Here is a 24,189-nt window from a genome sequence, read left to right on the forward strand (position 1 = left end):
TACAAAGTTACATTATATATTTATTAATTAAATAATAATTTAAATTTCGATTCTTTTAATTATCTGAAACAAAAATTCCTAACTTATTGCTAACAATACTCATAAGGCCCAAGAAATTTATTTGAGGTTTAATAAATTATTAGGGATTTGGAATCGGTGAATAAATTAATTTTTATTTGGCTGCAATTTGAAAAAATTGTAGATCTAAAAATTCCAACGGTTCGTCAGGTTCGTCAGTATGTCTGTTCCTCCTTAATCTCGAGAACGGTGTTCAACAAATGAAACTCAAGACCAGACGTGGAAAGCTTAAGGGCAGGAGGCCTCTATTAACTATTTTAATTCAAAGACTTTTCCCTGAAAAAAAGTTAACAGATGACTAGCAAGACTCGATTGCTAGCAGGAAAAGTATGATGTACAGGGGCCAGACACTAATAATTTGAGATTGAGAGCATATATTTTGAGTTAAATAAATTAAAAATATGATTAAAAAATTGCAGCCAGGCATTGTGACTATGTCACAATAAGCAATTGTTCATTATATTTAAAAATATAATAAAAATAAGATTGTTTACGTTTGACTCTAGTCGTTTCTTTAGTATAGGCAAAATTTTGACCCCAAATATTCAATATAAGAATTCCCTAAGCTCCCTGACCCACACTCAAATCCAGGTTCACAAAATGACAGGTTGACATTTTACGTAAGGCCAATCTACCACTGTACTATCCTTTCTGCAGATTTCCTCCATATGTCTTCTCTGTGGCAATAATTAATAAATCTTTAAATTTAAGTAAATTAAAACAATTTTGACCCTATTTGATATTTTTATTTTATTCTTGTTTTGTATTAGTGTAGAATGGAAACGACAAAATTTCATTTTAGAAAGGTGTCGACAAGCAAAAAACGTCGGTAACTCAGATCTAGAACAAGGCATTTCTGTATATAAGAAAACAATCTGATACAAAAATAATGTTATTATCTGGATAATAGCAGACGCAAAATAGCAATTATTCTCTTGATTGAGTGCTTGTAAGTTTATATTGTTTTGAGATTAACGACTAACTTTCGAATAGATTGATTCAATAACTAATTCCAAAAAATATCAGATGGACTGAAATTAATCGATATTAATTTAAATTTAAAAGTTTGCGTTAATGTAATCGTTTCACATGTCAAATTAAAAGGATATAAATTCATATTACAATAAGTTAATATAAGAAAATAAAATAAAATTTTAAAGGCATCTATCAGCAATTCACAAGGAATAAGGATAAATTGAGTGTATAAATAAGATATACATTTTATATTGATGCAAAAATTGCCACGAATATAAAAGCTTTTTAAATCGAACCGATTTCTTTGACAAATATTACTTTCTTACAGCTTGATTTATTGGAATGTTTCTCTCCATTTTCAAAACCGAAAAAGTTTTTCCTTTCCCGACATACATCAAATAACATATTATACTTTTATGCAGCACTTCAAGTCCATTACCAGCCAACATCAGTGTTGATGTGAAAGACCATCTTGCCCTCGAGCTAAGATCGATTGTATTCTTGATAATTGTACCACACTTTACAGCACAATGATTGGGTAACAATGAAAAACTGTCTATTTATTTTTATACTACGCGAAGAAAAAACGTGTAAAGAAAAGAAATACCGTAATTGAATTCACTTTGGCTGTTGTTACACTTGTAATTGCAATTCTTCTCAAATATTATTTTTTAAATGCAAATAACTCAGACATCAAAAGGTTATTGTATATAAACAAATTTTCGTAGGTTAGACGCATTTTATATTAATTAATATAAAAGTTTTATTCTAACATTGGGAGATATTAAAGATTTTGCCAATATGAAAGGGACAAATTCAATTTTTACTCGTTTTAACCAGAATTATTTATAGGTAAATGTTAAAAAGATAAAAAATTTAATACATTTACATACAAAAATGTTATTTGTAAAGCTAATCAAATATTTATATAAGTCAATTTATTATTATTTTATGAAATTTTATTTTATATTATTTTATAAACTGTATACTTATTCTAATTATTTTTATTTTTTCATTTTAGAATGAAGATTGTTTTGTAATTTAAAATCTAATTTAAAATTTATGGTAAGCAAACAAAATGGAAAACCGAAAATGCAGTAAGAGCAAGTTTTTTTATTTTATATTAATCCATTTAAAATGTTTGCTTTTATTTTTGCCCATTAATCCTTCCACCCAAGAGTAATAAGAGTTACTTGATAGAAAAATAGAGTAGAATCTTCCTCTAGAGGAAACTGAATGTGGTTCACTTAGAGAAAGAACGACATCCTTTCTTCCATGCTAGTATTCATGCAGATATGAAAAAAGAATACGTAATATCTAGAATTTCGTTAACATTTAATTAGTTTTATAAAGTGCAATGTAACACCTAAATAAGGGCCATAGAAAAAAGTCCTTCCCCTCGAAAGATTGACAAATAAAGAAGCAAGAAGTTCTTGCAAATCGTATACATAAAATTACAGGTACAGGTAGATACAATGTGAAAAACGATGTCGATAGTATTAAGATGTATTACAGGTAGCAAAATTTTTTAATACACATGCTATTTACTTAGAAAAAAACACGAAGATTAAAGCAATTTGCAATCACTTTCAATGTTAAATATAATATAAACTTGCCCCAAAGCATGCAGTTAACTGATGCAATTGTAAAAATGGATTTTCTGTTATTTGAAAGGTCAGGATATACTTCATAATTCAAGAGCAGAAAACATTCAAAGATATGAAATAGTACCTATTATTTATTCATTTTCGTATTATTTATTTAATAAATGCTTTCAAAGACTGATTTCTAATATCGTACTCTAGTTTTCCTTTATAATAAATTTTTAATAAATTCCATGTGATATTATATTGTAAGAACGTGTATATATGCATCTGTTTCGATATAAAAGAGTATTTTTGAGAAATATTTCTTCATATTTTTAACGTAACTGAAAGTGTCAAAAGTAGAAAAATATTTTTTAATCTTAAAAATAAAATAAATATAGTTAAAAAGTTACTTTAAATTCAAAAGCATTTCATCTAATAGAAGAATACTGACATAAATTTAATCGATAAGCAAAATGCTTTCTTCTTGTCTTTCAAATAGGAAAATATTATTTATATTATTTTAAATTCATCGTTTATTTAAACAATTTTTTCAATTTGTTTTATAAATATTTCACAATTTTATGGTTACTTTTTGTTTATTGTTTTCGTTCTGTAGATAATACGAGGATTTGGTTTACTGGGATAAGACAAGACAACACGTGGGCGATCTGCCAAGAGAGATGATTCCTTACAGGACTTCATATGGCAATTTATATAATTAAAACAAGACAAAAATATTTTAATTATTTATATATTATTTTATTTAAATTATTTACGAGCAAAACATTTTATTTCAAATGTTTTTTCAATAGGCTATTTATAGAAGTTATACGAATGGTTGTTTACACTATATAGTAAACGGCGTATAACTTTTCTGTTGATATACATAACTTTCGTTTTAAAAAGTTTATAAAAATATATATAAATTTAAATATTTGAGATTTACTCGATTTAGCTAATTTTTATAATTATTTAAACAGTTTGAATAAATATTAAACGTATTTCAAACTCTTCGTGCAAAAAGAAATAGCGAATCCTTCGTACTTCCTCTGCCAACACAGACTCAGAGTTTAAACAAACTCCTCTTCACTTTATTGTTGATTAGTACACTAATTAGAACACAGTCAGTTAACAATTTTTACTTACAACACTTTAATCCACAAAATTACTCCTAACCTTCCCTTTCCACGTCCACAATTTAATTTTATAAATTTCCTTTCACGAAAACTATTTGTTTTGACTTTCCAAAATGTTATGAATTTTATCAGTTTTATATCGTACTTATAAAATTATATATATTTTTTTCTTGTGATGAAATCAATTTTTATGTTTTTATTTGAATTGTAACTTCAATTTGTCAGACGGATTCAGTATGTGAAGACGATCAATATACGAAATAAAATTATTTCACACAAAATTATTTTATTGCGTATATTGATCGTCTTATGTTTTTCTTTTACAAATATTTTATTCAAGAGCTTTGGATCTCTTTCTTATGATAAAAGATAATACATTTTTTGAATTTATCATCATCAAATTAAACTTCAAACCATTAATATCCCAATCTTCTTTATCTTGCTCGTGAGAAACAGGTTTACGAGGCCAATATCTTACTATATGCAGATAGTTTCAAAAAATTTACTGTGTCAATCTGAATTTTTTGTATTAAAAAATCGGCATTCCCGTTTATATAGTCCCAATTACAGTCAGTTAAGGACTATAATTGAATGATGCACTATATACAGTAAATTATAATTAAAAAATTAAGAAGTTAAGGAATGAACAATATGTAATTTTATATACTATAAAATATATATTAATATTAAAGCGTAATTAATATCAACCTAAACTACATTAACCTGTCAGATTGAGTTTACATTATCACAGGAACAATTTTTAAATTTTTCACACAATGAACTGATATTTTTAAAATAATAACAAACCTTTATATAAATTACTTAAGATATTATAAATTTAAGTGAAAACTTTTAATAAAAATATCTAAGTTCTAATGAATTTAAATAGGGTTGTTTAATATGAAGGTAGAGTACAGTAGTTTATTGAATATGATGTAGCTACACAGAGTTTAACAATAGATATGAAAGTTGAACATGTAAATAAAATCTGATTAGAGAAAATAACCTAACAAAATAAAAAAAGCACCTAAAGAACACTAATAACAAAATCCAACAACTAAAAATACAAGATAGCTTTCAGTGTCACTTTGATAGTGTTCTTTATACATTGCATTTGGGAAAACACAAGCTGGTATGCAACAATTTTAAATTACCCAGTAAATAATAACTATATATTGACAAATCTAGCTTTTAACATCAAAAAGTTTTTTATACAGATTAGGCTAAATAAAAATGGAATAATTATAAATGATAAATATATAGATTATACTCAATCTAAATGTCCAAACTGTACCAAAATTTTATCTAGAGTTCACATTATATGTGATTGCTGTAATGAAAAAGATAAACTACAAAGGCTCCAGATGGGACCGCTGGCTAACTATAATAGTGAGATGGAAATGTTTAAGACTTTTGACAGAGCTAATACTAACACGATTTATATGTTATATAACTACTGTATGTTAAAAATTATTTTTTTATTTTGTACAAACAAAATAAATTTATTGAAAAATATAAAAACAATAAAAATTATACTTCAGATGTTAATTTAGTATCAAAAACGTAAAATATTTGAGTAGCCCGAGAAATAGCCGAAGATTGCAGCGCAACAGCACTAGCGAAAATTTACATTTGCCGACTGGAATGCTTTCGGATAACGGACGTTTCGGATAACCAGCTTTCGGATAAACGACGCTCTACTGTATTTGCATATGAAGATATAAATAGAAAATTATTAAAGGGATTATATATGATTAAAATATTTAATTAGTGGAATTGCATTCATTATTCAAATCTTACTATGAAATTATGCAAATGAAGCTCTAGCTGTGACGTGTCAAAATAGCATCCAAGTTTTAACATAATTCATTTCCTAAACTTAAAACAACCGAAACAAATGGAAAATAAATAAAGTAAGTAACTGAATATAAATAAAAATTTCTCTGTTGCTACCTCACACTACATTACGCAGATGCCAGCATTGAAACCCACCAGTGGCCGAATGGATAAAATCACTGAACATTAGTAGTTGGTTGGAGGTCCATATGAACCAGGAGGAGAAGAATAGAATCGAATAGTTGGTTGTAGGTTCGTGACTGGCCAACGGGCTGATCACGTGGAGTTTTCCGGGTTTTTTTCACGTTTGTAACACCTGAATATGGACCAGTTTCCTATAAAAAGTCCTCCCTGGAGGGAAACAACTCTCTCGGCTGATCGTCCACGTGTCGCGTTGCCATATACAAATGATCCTAATCCCGAGCAGTGAAAACACTTTTATTTTAATTCAGTGGCTTATCGTGGGTGTCAGCCGCTCGGGGCGGAGGAAAATTTCGGCCCTCCCTTATTTAGGTATTTCAATTTAAAAGACTAAAATTCAGTTTTGTCACAGAACAAGCAATGAAAAATTCGGCGGTAGTGCAGCGACCTGTTTAAAATAGTTCTATTGGATATTAGTGGTGTATATGAACGCACCAGCAAAAAATAAAAAAAAAAGGGGTCAACAGGTTTCGCAGGATTTCCTCGGATGAAAAAATTACTAGTTCACCCGGACGGCGAGCCGATTCCCGGACTGTCCGGACGATAGCACTATCGTAGGCGCGATGCAAGTATAGATTAGGATGTTTCAAATTTTTACAAGATATTATTATTATTATTTATTGTGAAATTTTTCCGCCCCCTAAAAAGTGCCGCCCCTGCCGCCCCCACTACGGTACGCCATTGTTCTAATTTAGTGTTTCTTTTGAACAACTCGTAATTTTTAAATATTGGTTTATATTATATTTCTGAATTTAATATTCATACTTTTAAATACGCTTAATGTTTCTTTTTATTTTTAGTGCTGGCAAAACCAGAAATTCTCGAAATCAGTTAACCGTTTTCAGTAGAATTAATATAATACAGTAAATATTACACAAAATTCACGAATAATGAAATTAAAGCCGCATTCAACCCACAATAACTTTCCTTTTCAAATTCTTACAAATTATCTGTAATTTTAAATTAAAATAGGAAAATTATCGACTTTTTAACTTTCACTTTTCCAATAATATATTATAGATAAATTTATGATGATTCGTATTATTTTCATCTTTACCGTACCGATCAAGACATACTAAATAAAAACAAAACAAAGCTCACAAGTATTCAGACATTTTTATAAAATCAAAGTTATTTGCATTTATTGAACAAAAATAAATAAATAAATTACTAAACTTTGAAAAATAAAGTATTATTTATTAAATTACTACTTGATCTGAATATATAGTAAGGGTATGAGTTGATAATCTACAAGGAAAAGCTACGTAAGGTATATTTACGCAAGAGTATTGGATGGCTGAGAAGTTAAAAAGACATCCTACCGTTCTGGGGGATCCGGTTTCAAATCCTGGTCGAAAAACTCCAGGGATTTTTTAGGGCTGATATGTCGTGTCCCATCCCTCACCACTTGACCTCCTTGAACCATAAAAGGTCTAAAAACATGTCCTTTTATTGTCCACAGGGCATAAGAGGCTGTATTTACATCATTGAAAAACTATTTCTTAATGAATCTAGATATGTGTTTTTACAATTTAATAAATTTTTAGGATTAAAAATGATAAAGCCAATTTTTAATTTTAAAAATATATTTACGAGCATTTTTACTTTAAAACGTCGAGAAATGCAAACAAATTCGGGTTTTTTTCCTGTGTCTGTTAATGTGTGGGGGGTTATTAAGCATCAAAGTGGGTGAACAACACAGTTTTGTTCACCCACTTTGATGCTTAATAACTCCAGTAGTTTTTGTTGAAATTTTCTCAGGGAGGTTTGTTTATTAGGAAGACTGATACGATGATATTTTGGAGGTTAAAGGTGGAAGAGATGGGGAGATAGAGGGGGTCGTGTTTATCTCCAGTAGGGTTTGATCTAATGACGATTTTACTCTTTATTAGCATTTACAAATTTTATAAAACCCACTTCTACTTTCAAAATTTAGCTTTTTGCCATTCTATAATAGTTAAAAATATAAAAAAGTTTAAATATTGTAACAGATGGCATCACTAAACATTGCAGGAAAAGTTAAGCAACTCGTTACTGGATTTTTTATTATTAGAAATTACTCATCGTATGATTAACTATTAATAATTTGTACAATTGACTTAAATTTACAGGAAATATTGTATATTATCGTATTATATTATTAGGATTATTCATTAACATAAAATTAAATTTTATTGAATATGATGTAGCTACACAGAGTTTAACAATAGATATGAAAGTTGAACATGTAAATAAAATCTGATTAGAGAAAATAACCTAACAAAATAAAAAAAGCACCTAAAGAACACTAATAACAAAATCCAACAACTAAAAATACAAGATAGCTTTCAGTGTCACTTTGATAGTGTTCTNTTACAATATTATTAAAGCATATCCATTATCTAACTTCAGTTTAAGTTTAAATTTTATAACACAGTTAAAAAATTTTAATTTTCTAAATTACAGTTTTATTTTATTTTTTGAATGCTTTTAGTTGAGATTACATATTAAGTTGCTAAATAGAAAGAATGAATGAAATGTAGGTCAGTTAGACAGTTTGATGGTTTTAATTCACTATTTTCTATATATGTAGTTTTATTTATATCACTTTTATTATGCTACATTCACTGTTTGTTCATGAGTTGAGTATATTTAGCCATTTATGCAATCTTCATATTACCTGTCATTGCTGCTGCTTTGATCATTTAAAGTGTTATATTTGTCATAATTGAAGAATAAAAAACTACTTTAGACAAGATTAAAAGTAAATCTTTAAGTAGATTTTATTTATATTTTCTGCTTAGTATATTTATTTTAAAATTGTTTCATTGAAACAGTTATATTTGTCATAATTGAAGAATAAAAAACTACTTTAGACAAGATTAAAAGTAAATCTTTAAGTAGATTATATTTATATTTTCTGCTTAGCGAGTTGGTAAAATCTTACAGGGGACTTCTCGTCTATAGTTTCTTCATTTTTAATTAAGTAATTAAAGTCGAACTATGATGAATTGAATTGGATTGACAGGATAATACAACGCAATACGAGGGCAATCTGTGAGCGGGGTGTTTCCTGAAAGGATTTTTTATGAGAAACTGGCCCCCTATTCAGGTGAGAACCCGTGACCAACCATTGATATCCAGTGGTTTTATCCAGTCGATTAATGGTGGGTACCGTTAATAAATTCAAAAGAAGACGAACACATAATAGCTCGCGTGAAATTTTAGCAAAATTAACTAAACTATTACAATCACTAGCTAATACTGGCGATTTATATAATGAAATTCCTATTGGAATTACTAATCACATCTTCAGGTATGTTTTCAAACTAAATGAACTACATGTAATATCTACTTAGCAGAATACAAACAAGTAGATAAAATATGGCGGATTGAAGAGCCAAATAACGCGATAGCCTACATATGTAGGAATTGTAATACAGTTAAACCTCTGAACAGCAATTACTGACAGGAACATAAAAATGCAATTATTTATGCAATTTATACCAAATTGCACGGTAAGATTTACAATATTGGTATAATATAGTAACAAAATGATCATTTAATAATCTATCAAAACTTTTAAGATCAAACAAAAAAGGTCTAAAAATAGGGTCCGTGTTTAATATGCAAAATGCATGTCAGTATGGAATGTAACTTCCTCTGGCTGTTGTACAAACTTGACAATGTCTATTCAATCGCATGACCATGACAATTGGTCATATCATTGAATCGAATATTGTCAAGTTTGTATAATCGTCATTCCTGTAGAACTGCGTTTTTCACTTCCTTGAGCATCCGGGGTGGTGGGAAGAAATAACTCTTCCTAAGGCATTATTTGAATAGATGTATTTATTTGTTTTCTAAATATGTTCAAACATATACTTAGATCTACTGTATATCTTATTGATTTGTTTAACAGTGTTTTATCTGTCAGTAGCTATATTTATCTTTGAATTTTATTCAATTAAACGATTTACATTTTTATAGAAATGAATTTGAAGGATATTCTCAGATTTTCTCAGAAATCGTTAATTTGGAGAGAGAGCATTGAAGGTCCTCCACTTAAATTGATGGAATATTAACATAATTATTACTTATACAGGATTTCCGTTTCCCATCAGCCACACATCATACGCAAACAGTATAATTTTCCGTTTCAGGACAATGACCCATGAAGTTTCGCTCTCACTCCTCTGAATTTCTTACCTGTGAGGCCACTTGAAAGCCATAGTTTATGAATAGGAAAGATTGTGTCATCCATCTGGATGCCAGAATCACACAGGTATAACAAAATCTGTGACCCCTGCACTTGCAAAGTGTGTGGAATGATTGGATCTCTGTGTGCAAGAATATGGCAATAACATCGAACAGCTATTTTTCCTATGATGTGAAACTTATATAACACCCTGTATATGCTAAATTTTAAAGTTTTCATTTGTGTCGGCTAATTTTAGTATTCCTGTTATTCATCTTGCTCTTCAACATTCTATTCTGAAAATAGAGATAGTACAGTTTATGAATTAATGAAGGATTTCTTCTTGTTAAAAGTGAAGAACGAGATATGAGCCTGATGTGTCAAAGCAATTTATTAACTTCTTATAGATAACATTAGAAATCAAATAAAAAATAAATTTCATTAAAGATATCAAGTAAATTTTGCAAACTTCAAAATAATTTTGATAATTTAAATATCTGGAATGAGGTTGATGTTATTTTAATTTATAAAAATTGTTATAAAATAATATTAGCTTTACGGTTTTCCTCCACTTCAAAGCGGAAATTAAAGTTATTTTTATTGTATATAAGTGTTTATTTTCTTAGCTTCATATTTTTGGTTATTTTACCTGAATTTCAATGTGTAGGATCAAAGAATTTAGATGCATTGCACTGTTTATTTTGACAGAATCGATTTCTTCAGCCACGCAAAGTTCAAAAGATTACTGACCGTCCTCTATAAGTCTTATGATTCTAGATCCTGCTATATTATAAAAAAATTAATTAAAATAAAGTAAAAGTTTAAAAAAATCTGATTATATTTTATTCATAAATTACTCTATTTAAAGGCATGTTGGAAGCTTTTTCAAGTTAAATTTCGTTACAAATGATTATAAATAGTTATATTTTCTTTTTAATTAATATACAGAAACCCCTAGAAAACTTAAAATGAAAAAATGTCTACGTGGCCTAATTTAAATCATTCATATCACACTAATTAGAACATGAAAAATAATTAATTTTCTTTCAATTAACACGAATCTTACATAGTTAAGGATTTCTCATTTCGATTAATTTTCAATGCAGTTTTTCGTAAAGCTTCGAATGACGCCATTTATTAAAGATATCTGTTAAATTACCTATAGGAACAAATAAACAAATGATTCAAAAAGCAGATATTTGACGTAAACAAAATGTTTTTTTTATAATGTAAATTATTATCCCATTTCTAAAATGTATTGATCTGAATTGAAACGTTCAATTACTTGTTTTGACTGCCACAATGTCGGGCTACAATTGTTAATCATATTTTAGTATAAAAATCACATGATTTCAGGGTCCAGACCAGAAGTTAGTATATAATTAATTGGGGTCTCTAGTCCCTAAGATTTCCATATTTAGTTTCAATTTACATATATTTATCTCTTCATATCTGGTCTCGATTTTCATCTATCTAACTATGTTCTCGAGATTAAGTAAAGACGGATGTACAACGGACGACAGTGGGAATGTATACTGTTGATCTGCAGTTTGAAAATTGCCGGCCAAATATAAAGGTACTCAATCAAAACGTCATGTTGTTTTGATTGAAGCTGTCTCCTAAATCCCAATAACCACACTTATAAGATCAACCAAATTGCTTTTAACACACGACTCGCATTGAGACTAGTAAACATTTGCATCAACTTATACTCATTTTTTCAGTTTTTACGACTGTAAGCTGTAGAGACTTGAGCTGAAGCGAACACTATGCCTGTCATCTGTGAGTGTGCAGCTCTATTTTGATAAAACTGTTTATTTTGATTTATTGTTTTATCTTAGCTGACGTTTGCCGTCATTCTCTTACAAGTTTTATTATTATTATTATTATTTAAAAAATACAGCAGACTTGCAAAATATCTGTGGAATGCTTAGTAGTGTTTCATATTTTTCAAATTTTCATTATATATTATATTTTAGTATATTGTATTAACGGCTAATTAATACATTGCAGTTAAGATTTCTGAAGTAAAAATAATGTAATAATAAAATAATAATATTATTAATTGGGCTACAATTTTCAAATTGCAGACTTATAGATTTGCATTATGATGTGGAAAGCTTCGATTAACTATATACGAACTTTCGCTCCGGACCGGAAGTCACGTGATTTTTATAGAAATGTAATTAAATTTTGATTTAATTTTTCAGACAAATTTATTATGTGTCACGCACCATCCTTTTATTAATTTAAAGAATACCTTCAATAATCCTGCAACTACACTTTAATTGCACTTTTACTTAATTTTAGGAAAATTTTTACAAATCTATAATCTGTAAGATTAAAACTTTAAATCAACGACTTCAATAAAATTAATGGGGTAATCAATAATATATCGATCTTCGACATAATTCAAACATAAGATTAAAAACAAAATTAAAATAAAATAAATTGTAGCAATATAAAATCATCTTTTGATTCTACCAACATTGTATGTCTTTTCTTAAACTATGTATAAAGTTTCATCTATATTCTAAATTTTCCAAATGAGATTTTAAGGTTTAGTAGTCCATAATTTCTTTTCGGGAGAAACCATAGAAAATACATTTTGTGAGAGATCTTCTAAATAATCTAATTAAACTCGGTTCATATAAATAACATTTTCGAGAATAATGATAGTATTCATGTTGAAAACATTTCATATAATCGATGCCATTTTGATTGTAGCCTATTTAACTGTATGTGAATGATATTTACTATTATGTAGAAACAAGTAACTAGGAAGGAAAAACAAAACATTATTGAAAGTATGTGCCAAAGAAAGTGCTTCGTAAATAAAGCAAGGTTTAGAACTGCGCCTAAAGTATTAAATAATATACATTTTACCAGAGAAAAATAGGCTTAATTATCGTTTCTTTATATCATCTTCAACTGTATCGAAATTAAAGAGAAAAAATATATTTTGAATTCTTAACTGATTAATATTCTAAGTCAAATAATCCTCCGAACTCTTCACACTCTGTTTAGAATTTTTTTTAAAATCCTCTCCACTTTTTTTATGTCTGTCTGATCAGGATCCGAGACCAATATTCGAAGTGAAAAATCATCAGAATTTTTTTATTATAAATGCGTTTTGGATGGATCTGTCAAAGCGAAAACCATTGAGGAAGGAAAGTTTTATGATGAAAAATTCTAAAACGTATTTTTCACGCAGACAGCAGAAACATAATTGTTTAACAAGTCTCGCATCTTCAAGCGGACGATATTTTATTCTGAAAGTAATTATTTTTCGGATAAAATAAACATTTGTTAAATTTTTAAATAATTACTTTAGCTTTACGTTTAATTATTTTCAGTTACATTTAACATAATTAGTATACTCCTTTATAATTTGGAGGTATCTGTCCGTGATGTTCTCATTTTTATTTTTATTTAACTTTGACTGCATCTTCAAAAGTATAAATTAACTTTGTTCATATAACATTCGTGCAATTAATTTTATCTTCTAGACATCTCAAAATTTTTAGAAAATTGTGAAACATATAGGTCTATAGTTTTATTTTTCACTTTACACATTATATATTTAAATTAAAACAATAGATGAACCGTTTACTCCTTTATATTGTATTTTCTTTATGCTTTTATTTTTGTCTTCAGGTATTTAAGTGTTTTTTAATTTCATTTTTGCGCTGCAATTTTCTATATTGCGGACCTATAAATTTTCATTGTCATCTGTCCGTCTCTATCCTTCCTTAATCTCGAAACGGAGTTAGATAGATGAAATTCAAGAACATACATGGAAAGCTTAGTGTCAGGAGGCTTCGATTAACTATCAATATAACGCGAATTGAAGTCACGTTCTTTCAATTCAAAAATTTTCTCCTTAATTAGTTGACCGGCACGACTATATTGTTAACAGGAAAAGTATGATATACAGGGGAAGTTACTATTTAAATTGAGAGCATTGTGATGAAAAATTTAGCCCGGCGCAGCATTGTGACTATGTCACAATAAATAATAGCTCGTCTCTATTAGATGCTCGCTTTAATTATTAATTGTTATTATTATACGCGTCGTTATTTCAACGTAGCTATTACTATTAACTTATATTCTTGTTATATAAAAATAATTAAAAAACCTTATAAATGAACAAAATAAAATAAATGTGATTGTAAAAGTAACCATTAATGAAAATTTTTAATAAAATTTACTTTAAAGAAAAAATAAATAATTTTTTTTTCTTTAAAATGTTGCGGATGAAGGTTTTGAATTTACAATCAAAATGCTAAAATGGCAATACATATAAATGCCAAAGTTCGTGTTCCATCTGGTTTCGCAAGTGTTGAATGACCGACAAATTTGGATACTCTAGTGTGACAATGTAAGGAAATATTCTTGGGGAATCTTAGATGTATGTGACCATGCTGTTTTCAAGCCAGTCACAAAGAACCATGCATAAAGGCGCACGATTTTCCGAAAATATAATTGTGCCCGCAATTCTCCTCGTACTATTACTAGGGATAACTGACTGTCATATGAGATGGAGTAAAAGCGGGGTTAAAGCGCTCACTATTGGACTTCTACATTCCAAGACGATGGTAATCTGGCCTCAAAGACAACTGAAATCATGACTAAAGACGATATACTGCCAGTCCTTAATAGTCCATGCTTTCCTGTCATGGCACCGTTTTAAGCAAAACCGACGATGTTAGGTGCTAATGGCAGGATGCGTAGCGGTCTTCTTGCATGCAATTTTGTCTCTACTAGTCTTTGCCAATTTTAGGAGAACAGACTGCCTATAGCGAGACTTTCACCTGTCTTTGGATAATAACAAAATGCCACGAGACTCTCACGGTGATATCTAGTGGGCATACATATTAAAGGCAGTGTGCATACATAAACGATGCCCATGCCTTTAACACCTTTTCCAATCAAGTCAAAACGGCCTAGATGGCAGGAGATTAGGCAAAACAGCCATCCTGTTTTCCTCGGCCCACTGATATGTCTTTTTCAAGCTCCGACAGCTGTGTATAATGTCTACGTCGTATAAGCATAAGTAACATTCGAAGATCTTAAAAGTTTAACAGGTATGGCATACTAAAAATTCTGAACACAATAAGCCTCTGTAAGGCTTTTTATAAGATAGTAGGATTGAAATTCTTTAAGGCTCTCTAATGACATTACTTGTCGTACAATCGGACCACAGCTAATCATATTTGTAACTGAAATAGGATTATTGAACTTTATTTCTTAATTTTCGAAATTCTTTAGATAACATACGTAATATTCACAGTAAGAAGGTAACAGCGCCAAATTTTTCCCTAGCGGATGAACTATGAAGTAAAATTTTTTCCGAAATTTCAAATTGAATACCCAGAACATTATTTATACCAAATTTAGTTCAGATTTTTTTCTATAGTTCTTTGTAGAGAGAACACCGAACTCCTACTCTTTAATGACCCTGTATACAATATAACTGATGAAAAAAATCTTCATTCATGGTATATTAATAATTTAACTTTTCCTCCTTTAACGATTATAAAATTATCAATTCCCATTTAAGATGAAGAGGCTTTATATGCAGCTTAGATTGAACAGTTTCTATGTAAATGTCGACGCAAACTATTTAAATATTAAGAATACTCAATGTGGAATATGTCAGAATCAATTTTCCATTTACCATTTAATTTTTACATGTAATAAATGTATAAATATCAGAGAGCAAATTGGTATCTCTACTTTGACTGTATGTAAATCTATGGAAGAACTATACCACAAATTATTTCTAATGGGTCCAAGTTTGATAATAAAAGTATACAACTTTTTCAATAAATATATTAAACTGTCAGAGGTACCCAAAGTCAAAACAGAAAAAGAACTTTAAATCTACATTTACTGAATTAACGCTACATATTTAACTGTTACGGAAAAATCTCCAACATTATAGAAAATTGTATTTTATTTTGGTTTAATTTTTGATTGTAGATTTATAATTTAATGTATTCCCTTGTAACTGGATAAATTCCAAAAATACGCAAATAAATTTGAATATAACTGATGAAATATACGTAAAAACTTGTAAGAGTGAGCTAAAAACGCGTATTTTTCCATATGTTTTAAGTTTAAACTATTTCAAGTAATACTGTTGTAATTAGAAAACATATACACGGATCTTATATCCATTTTTTATCATTACAAATACAATTTGAATTTAAAATAACGCGAATAAAAATTTAAATATTATAAAATATAATTCCGACCGTCATTCAAATGTTTGAATATCAAATCATCAAGATTTAATAAATTATAAGCATAAAATGATAATACACAACTACAAAAATTGAACTCATGTTTTATTAATATGTATAAAATATTAATTTTTAATAATTTTTAAATAAAATCATCAATCCATCACGCAATTTTCAGACTAAAATGATTTATATTATCAAGAAGTATACAACGTATTACTCATCCAGATTTATTATTAAGTTAAATTAATTAATATAGAATTACTCAACACAATCAAAAACAATTAAATGTAAATAGTATATAATCAGGATAGTCAACTTCAAATATCACTTCAGAGCCAGTTAAATTTAAAACTTAATGTATATTGAAAATAAACGTATGTACAGTTACAATTAAAGTTCACATATAAGAATTACAAACATTAGATATTAACAAAGTTCAAGGTAATCATCCACTGCAACAGGTCCGTCGGAAAAGCACCTTGCGACGTACAAATTCAAAGTCCACAACAATACAACAAGATGAGACAATCTTCTAAAACAGCTTAGGCGAGCTAAGGTTAGCGTGAGTTCACTTCCAATGTCCAAAGTAAACTGAACTTCCCGCCAGAACTTCAATGCTTTTATAGGATTGAAACAGAATTGGATTCCACCAATCAGCATTTACCAGCTCTATAAGACGTCCGCCTATGGTCTGATGTCTTTTAACCAATGAGCGGTCGAGATTTCAAAATAGTCCGATCGCCGTTTCTATGGCGACAACGGTCGTTCATAAAAAGGCGGGAAAACTGAGTGCCAGACGATTTTTATATCCCGACAAGGATTTTCAGGATAATTATAAAAAATGGCTACACGGCTAAATTAATAAAACATAAACAACAGCAGATAATGATTATTTCTATTTATTTTTCAAAAAAGATAAACCAAATTCTGACAAATAAACAGAGAAATCTCAAGCATATAATTTAAGGTTTTTCTTTCTTGAAAACTATTATATTCTTTTTCTGAGCTTCCATATATAGACACGAAAAATTCAATTTGTAGAGTCAAACTTCAATTCTTGCATAAAGAGAGATAATCTTTTCTGGTATTTTTTTCTGTTTTTTGTAGTGATAAAACTATTCAACGGAAACAAAACTTATTTTAAGGCCCACAATGACATTTTTTAATTAAAAAATTCAGAAATGTCACTGTGAAAAATATATTTATTATATTTCACAATTTAATATGATGATTTCTTCATGTTTTAAAGTTTGTGAAATCCATTTCAGTAAATTTTAATGAATGGTAGAAGTTTAAAATATGCATTTATGAATAATGTGGCCTGAATATGACATGACGAAGTTTGCAAAACACTATGTAACAATACTTCTAAAATTGACGAGTTGTATTTGAGATAATATTTTATATTTGTATATTTATTAATCATCAAATTGTATAATATTTTTTTTTTTTTTCAAAATTCTGCTTGAAAACGTGTAAATACGTGATATAATTAGGCCCTATATTATTTTGAGTTCGATAGAGCATCGATATTTTTTACGTTTAAAATAATAAATAACATAAAAATCTTGATTTATTTTGTTAAAAAGGAAATAAATCAAAATTACATTTTTTATGTTAGAATTATTTATAAAAATTCTAATTTATGTTCGATTGTATCTTGCAGGATTTTTAAATAGTCACAATTTTACTTATTCCATTGTAATTTATGGTATAAGTGAAAGTGATAACGACTAAATTTCACATATATTATGAGTAAAATATTCATATTATGTGAAATTTAATTGTTCTAATGCTCTAATTCTTAATGTTTGATAGATAAAAGCATTAATATTCTTGCTTCTCGTTGATAAAATCGTCGATATTCATTTAAATAAATTCATTACGTATGCAAAATAATAATATTTGTTTTATTTTAAAATATCAAAGAATAAATAGCTTCATTACAGAATAATTTTAACATCATTTATTATTTAGAATTTATTTTTATTTTTGTAAAGGGTAGAAATAAATTTTGAGTAGCCTCAATCTATGTCAACAGATTACCTGCTGATGCAAAATTAATGAGATAAGCTTTTCAAATTTTAAATACAAATAGTGGCTTTTTAAAAATTAATGTATCTTTTTAATTTTAAATAATAATAATAAATCAAGTAATGTATTTTTAAATATTAAAAATTATTTTATATTAATTAAATTTGTGAATAGAGAGTGATATTAATCATGATAATACAATACAATATTGTTTATTATTATTATTATTAAATAAGAGCTTTTTAATTATTAAAAAATTTGAAGAATAAAATATTAAAAATCATTTGTTTATGTTTATAAAAACATGGAAAAAATGCATGTTGTTCTGCTAAATTCAAATCTTCGAAAAAAACATCAAAAATAAAAAAAGATTTAAAATAAATGATGAATCGTTAAGATTTATATATTATATTAACAGCTATAATAGTTTTAATAAATACTTCCAGGCTTAAATAAATGATAATTAAAAGTCTTAATTAATAACTATATCATAAACTTGATATAAATTACATGCATAGTGCTAAATGAATATAAATGAAGATAATAATACTTAGACTAGTGTTATTATCTTTATTACTTCTATCTGTGAGGATATTAATAAGATAGTTAATAGGCATGTTATGTCAAACAACTATTTTTTACGCCTTTGTTTATTTCTTCATCTCTGGAGAATGCTGAAGAAGGCAATTTGTCTAACAATATTTTTTCACTATCGAATAAAATAGGTGTTTTATTTCTTTTTTTTTAAATTAGAAAACGTAAATTTTATTATAAATAATATAAGAAAATAAATAATAAATATGTTTACAAGAAATATCAAACTAGAATAGATAACGTATAAAACATTTTAGGGAATTTTACAAGATACACAGTGTTTCTTGTTAATAGTATTACAACTTTTGATGTCCCGGAAGATATCCTATACGTAATGTAGGTACACGTTAGGCCTGGGGTAGCCAACAGTTTTTGCCCCCGGGCCGAATTGGAAAGAAAACTTTTTTCACGGGCCGAACCAGAGGCTGCCCTAGGAAGATTTTGAGGTGGTGCGAGATCTCATTGTGGTGTCACCCCTTAGAGACTAAATTGTACAGTACATAGAGATTACAGATACGTTTTCCACATTATCATGCTTTATCAACGTTCTACGCTGTACTTATGAGATTTGTAATGGAGGGCTAACTCTAACCAGACAGCGAGTTGTTGACCCTTTTTTTCCTAGGCGTTAGAATTTTTCACCGAGCAATTCTGACTTGAGTAGCTAATATTGAAAGATTAATCGCGGGCCATATAAATCCATTACACGGGCCACATCCGGCCCGCGGGCCGTATGTTTGTCATGCCTGCGTTAGGCGAAAGATCGTAAACATTCAAATCAGCAGTAAAAAACAGACCTAGTATAGTATAAAAATCAGACTTCAACGTAAGCAATTTAACGTCGTAACATCAACTTTCACACCTGGGAGTAAATCATATGTTAAGTTCTCAGCAGTAAAAGCGACGCTTTCTCATAACCTCCCGACCTACTATTTCAATTTCTTCAAGTCAATATAGCCAGAAACTAAAAGTTTAGGCAGGCGTCGCCAGTTCCTCAATCGGACCACTCATTTTTCCCTGTGTCCTAATTTACGGATACCCTGTGCTCCTTAAAATACCTCGTTTTCGAGTACCTCCTCGCCTACGTCAATAATATCTATTTTTTTTTTACTCAAAACTGTCGGAATAATAACTGTCCCCAGAACTTTCTTCCTTTCTGTCCACCCGGTTCGCAGCAGATCAAGATCTCCTACAAGATCCTCTACCCTCACAACATTGCAACCAAGATCCTCTACAAGATATTTATCCTCGCGCGTATCTCATGTGAACTCTCTCTCTCGCGACCGCTAGAAGAATAGGCTAAGTCGGTATAACCTAATCCGATATCTATTGTATATTGTATCAAGTATTCCTCTTCGTTTAAAATAAACGGTTATTTAGTTGTTAACTTTCGTATCTGAGTACTTTACATTACTTCCGGTACACTGTCTCTCAACCCATCTCCATCACGGATCCGATCGCCCGCGTACGAAGCCGCTCGCGGAACCGAATCAACACGTCGTCTCGGCTTCCGGGTCAATCGGGACACGGTGGTGTCAATCCTGACGAGGCACTAAAGAGGTGCCGACCCTCCAGTCACACTAGAGTTTTGTAGATCTATAATACAATTGTTGGAAGTGTCACGTGGTACCAACTCGTTTAATGAATTGCTAATTGAATTGATTGGTATCATTAAAACCATGACATTCCCAACACATTTGTGTTGCTTCTCACATAACTCGAGACTAAGTGCCTATAACGCGTTATGGCTTTTTACAAACTGCCACAACAAGAAAGTTTGCGTCCTGGCTGCTTATAAAAAGGCCATGAGGCGTGTGGCATATAAAAAATGCAGGTCGGGATTGTTAAATTACATGACCACAAATCGTTCCAGCATTATGAATATACCACAACGCCTTCAAAAAGTATCATCAGACCACAACGCGCCGAGGTGGTTTCCTGTTTATTCTGTAGTAGCAAAAAGAATTTAGGCGGTGTTCTTCATAATTGCAGCATACAAAGTCCATATGCTTTGTATGCTGCAATTATGAGGACTTACTTCCAGACGTTCAGGCTAATTAAAGAGATAGTGAATTTGAATGCACATTATGTACTGTACGTCAATGAGGCTGTCGTGACAGTTGTAAATTCATAGGCCTTCCTCGGTGCCCAAACTGATAAATTATCATATGACCAATTCAGTGCTAATTGCTTTCATGCGTGAATTGTCTTATTTAAATAGAAAGACAACTTATAAGTGCTGAAGTATAGCTAGTTGCAAATCCAACTGTAGAAGTGAGAAAGAAACAATCAAAATCCATCCTCAACTATCATCCACTTTTGGTCTTCCAAAAGACAATGGTTGAGGAAAATCCCTACAGGTTTTAACGCAATAAAAAATCCTATCGTATGCATGATGCATTTTGCAGATGATGACTTCATCAGAAAAAGAAACTGTGTAGTGAAAGGTAAAACAAAAGAATACTTGCGAACAATTTCGAAGTTAAAGCTCAATGCTGTGCAAACAATATTTTCTGGTCTACCAAAAGATTGAAGTAGAACAAAACCAAGAAGACTCAGATGTTGGCGAAAAGAATATTGAAAAATGTTTTGAAAATGTTCGGGGTCATATAAAAACCACATAGAAGTGATAGCGGTTAATTAGATGACATCTGTAGCTATTACCATAAGAATTATTCTGATGAAGGATGGATTTTAATTAATAATGGAAATAGAATGTTTTTATGTTTAATTGATTTAAATAGAAACAAAGCTCCTTTTATAAATGGCTTAGTGCAATACAAAATTAATGTAAAAAGTGAAACATTACTAAACATTGGTAAAGATAATGCTGCATGTTTTAAAAAAAGGCCTTGTTTTGGATGAACCGTTTAATTTTGATGAAAATCAAATTATCACATATGAGAAAGTTATGAAAGTAGATAAAAATTATTAAAGAAATTGAATGTGTGAATCATGATGATAGCTTGCAATTAACCTTCATATCAGAACAATTTATGTTGTCAGTTGTTTCAAATGAAAGAGAAAGATCCAATGATGTACACTTATTTTGGCAGTATCGTTATATATCGAGGCCATTTGCATATATTACTGTTTACAAAAAAATTGTAAAACTGCCTGTAAAAATATAATCAATAATTATATAAAATTTCAAAATGACGGATCTAAAAATCATTTTCAAATTGAGAAGAAGGATAAGTTTAAATCTAGTTGGAAAAATAAATGTATTTATTTATTGGTTTATTTTTTTTATCATTTTATCTCTGATCATTCAGAAGAGTTTTCTTAGTACTTTGTATTTCTGTTATTACATAATCTTTAAAAATATGAAAAAATATATCACCATGCGAAAAATTTTATGTATAATATTCTGTAAGTAATACTTCTGTGACAATGATTGTAAATCATTCTTTGTATTAATTTATTCTGCTGTAATGTACGTAAAATATATGTCAGAATGCAAACAATTTCAACAAAAATGATAAAATGATTCTATAGTCCATTATTTTTAAGATTATTGCTCCAATGAGTGAAAACTTGACTTACCTTGTCCCTACACGTAACCTCCTTGACAACTTTTTTATAAACACTAAAAAACTATTAAAATAATATATATTTTAGTAATTTTCAAGGCAATAATATATCTAAATAAAGGCTTGGAAATATCCCTTAGAAAGGAAATACTTTAAAGTTCTTTTATCCTTGTTGTAAGATTAGTTTCTTGTGCGTAATGTTTTCATAACTTGAAAAAGAAATGTGCATGAAAAGTAATAAATTTTATACTTATTATTATTAAGCAAAAACAAAGGAAAATAACATTGTTATATAGGTTATATTAAATTACTTATTGAAAATTATCAATTTAAATTGATTTAGGTTTGCATATACAGTACTGTAATTAAGCTTAACATCTAGATATATTCATAACATTCCATACAATATTATGTGTTAAATGAATACATGTGTGAAATTGTATAATTATAATTGAAATTCTAATTATAGAAGATAATTTAAAATGTCAATATCAGCAAAACATTTTTAACGAATCGTGTAAAAAATCAAGAAATTTACCTTTTTTTTATCAGTCAGAGCAAATGACAAATGTACCATCTTCACAATTATAAGAAAAATAAATTCTTATTACGCTTTGCCAATTCCTTTTCCATGACAAAAAAATTATACAGTATTATCGTAATAGATGAGGTAATTATGGAGAAAATTATATTTTTTCTTGATAATTTTTAATCAATCAATTTTATATCTGTCTATCTGTTATTATTATAAAAACGTTTCGTGACGAAATTATGATGAATGTCCAGATTCAAAAAATATCCCAGAAATAAATTTTCTTTATATTCAAACTCGTCATATTTTAACATTTTATACAATACTAAAATATATTACAGTGTATCGAAGTATAGTTTATTTATTTTATAATATGTACAGGAGGGGTGAGGATTCTCACATTAAAAAAGATTATTGTCTTTTATTTTTTACGTTCAATTTAAAAAATATATTTTCAAGTTTAATTTCTTTCATTGCAGAAATCTCCTTTGTTATTTAGATCATATCACGTGATAAAGATAGCCACTCATCATTCTTCTCCTTCTAGCCTGAAACAGTGAACAAAAACTCTCGACTGGGCTCCAAAGAAAAGAGAGACATCAAATTAAAAAAGCCATGGGCTAATCTTTCCGAGAATAATGACCACGAAGAGAAGGACCAAAACAAGAAGTTCCAGTTTTGTGATAGAGACTTTCCAAGATTCTTTTAATTATGTCTTCTGAAGGATTTGGAGGACCCACTCGAGATTTACCACAGAAGAAGAGGTAAGTCTATGCAGAACATTCACACCAGCAGGACAAATTTATCTATTGATATTTAACTTACTACCTATGAAAGATAAACTATATTTACACAATATACTTGGATATTGTCAGTTCTTATCGGATCCACTTGGCATAAACCTATAAAACAAGGTGCGTCCAAAAATTTCTTCTGTAAACGTTTTCATAGGCCATCCGATTGACACGATAACAGGCAAACTTCCACATACAGCAATTAGGCTATTTCAAACTCAGAACAGTTTTAAGTTTTAAGTTTTATTATTAAATACCACATACTACTTGTAATAATTAGCTTAACAATAAAAACAGACTATTTTAAATTACTATTGATCAATTTTCGATTTAAAAAACTACAAATTTATCCGTTTTATCATTACATTACATTCCATTCAAAATATGATGTTCTGTTTATAATCATCATAAAATTATAATCTGTTTATCATAATCATAAAATTATAACAATATCTATTT

At 29.0% G+C, this 24,189-nt stretch overlaps 1 protein-coding gene across 1 annotated transcript in view; it reads right to left on the minus strand.

The window, feature by feature from the left end:
- LOC111620492 (dopamine receptor 1-like) overlaps positions 1-22,486 on the minus strand; it is a 91,565-nt gene extending 69,079 nt beyond the window's left edge. Inside the window, exon 1 of the mRNA XM_023362411.1 lies at positions 22,418-22,486. The gene's annotated coding sequence lies outside the window, so the exon portion shown is untranslated. The remainder of the gene's footprint in view (positions 1-22,417) is intronic.
- Between the last annotated feature and the right edge of the window lie 1,703 nt (positions 22,487-24,189).

This window comes from Centruroides sculpturatus, unplaced genomic scaffold (assembly GCF_000671375.1).
Source record: "Centruroides sculpturatus isolate CEXI.00-Female unplaced genomic scaffold, Cexi_2.0 scaffold28, whole genome shotgun sequence".
Classification (NCBI taxonomy): Eukaryota; Metazoa; Arthropoda; class Arachnida; order Scorpiones; family Buthidae; genus Centruroides; species Centruroides sculpturatus.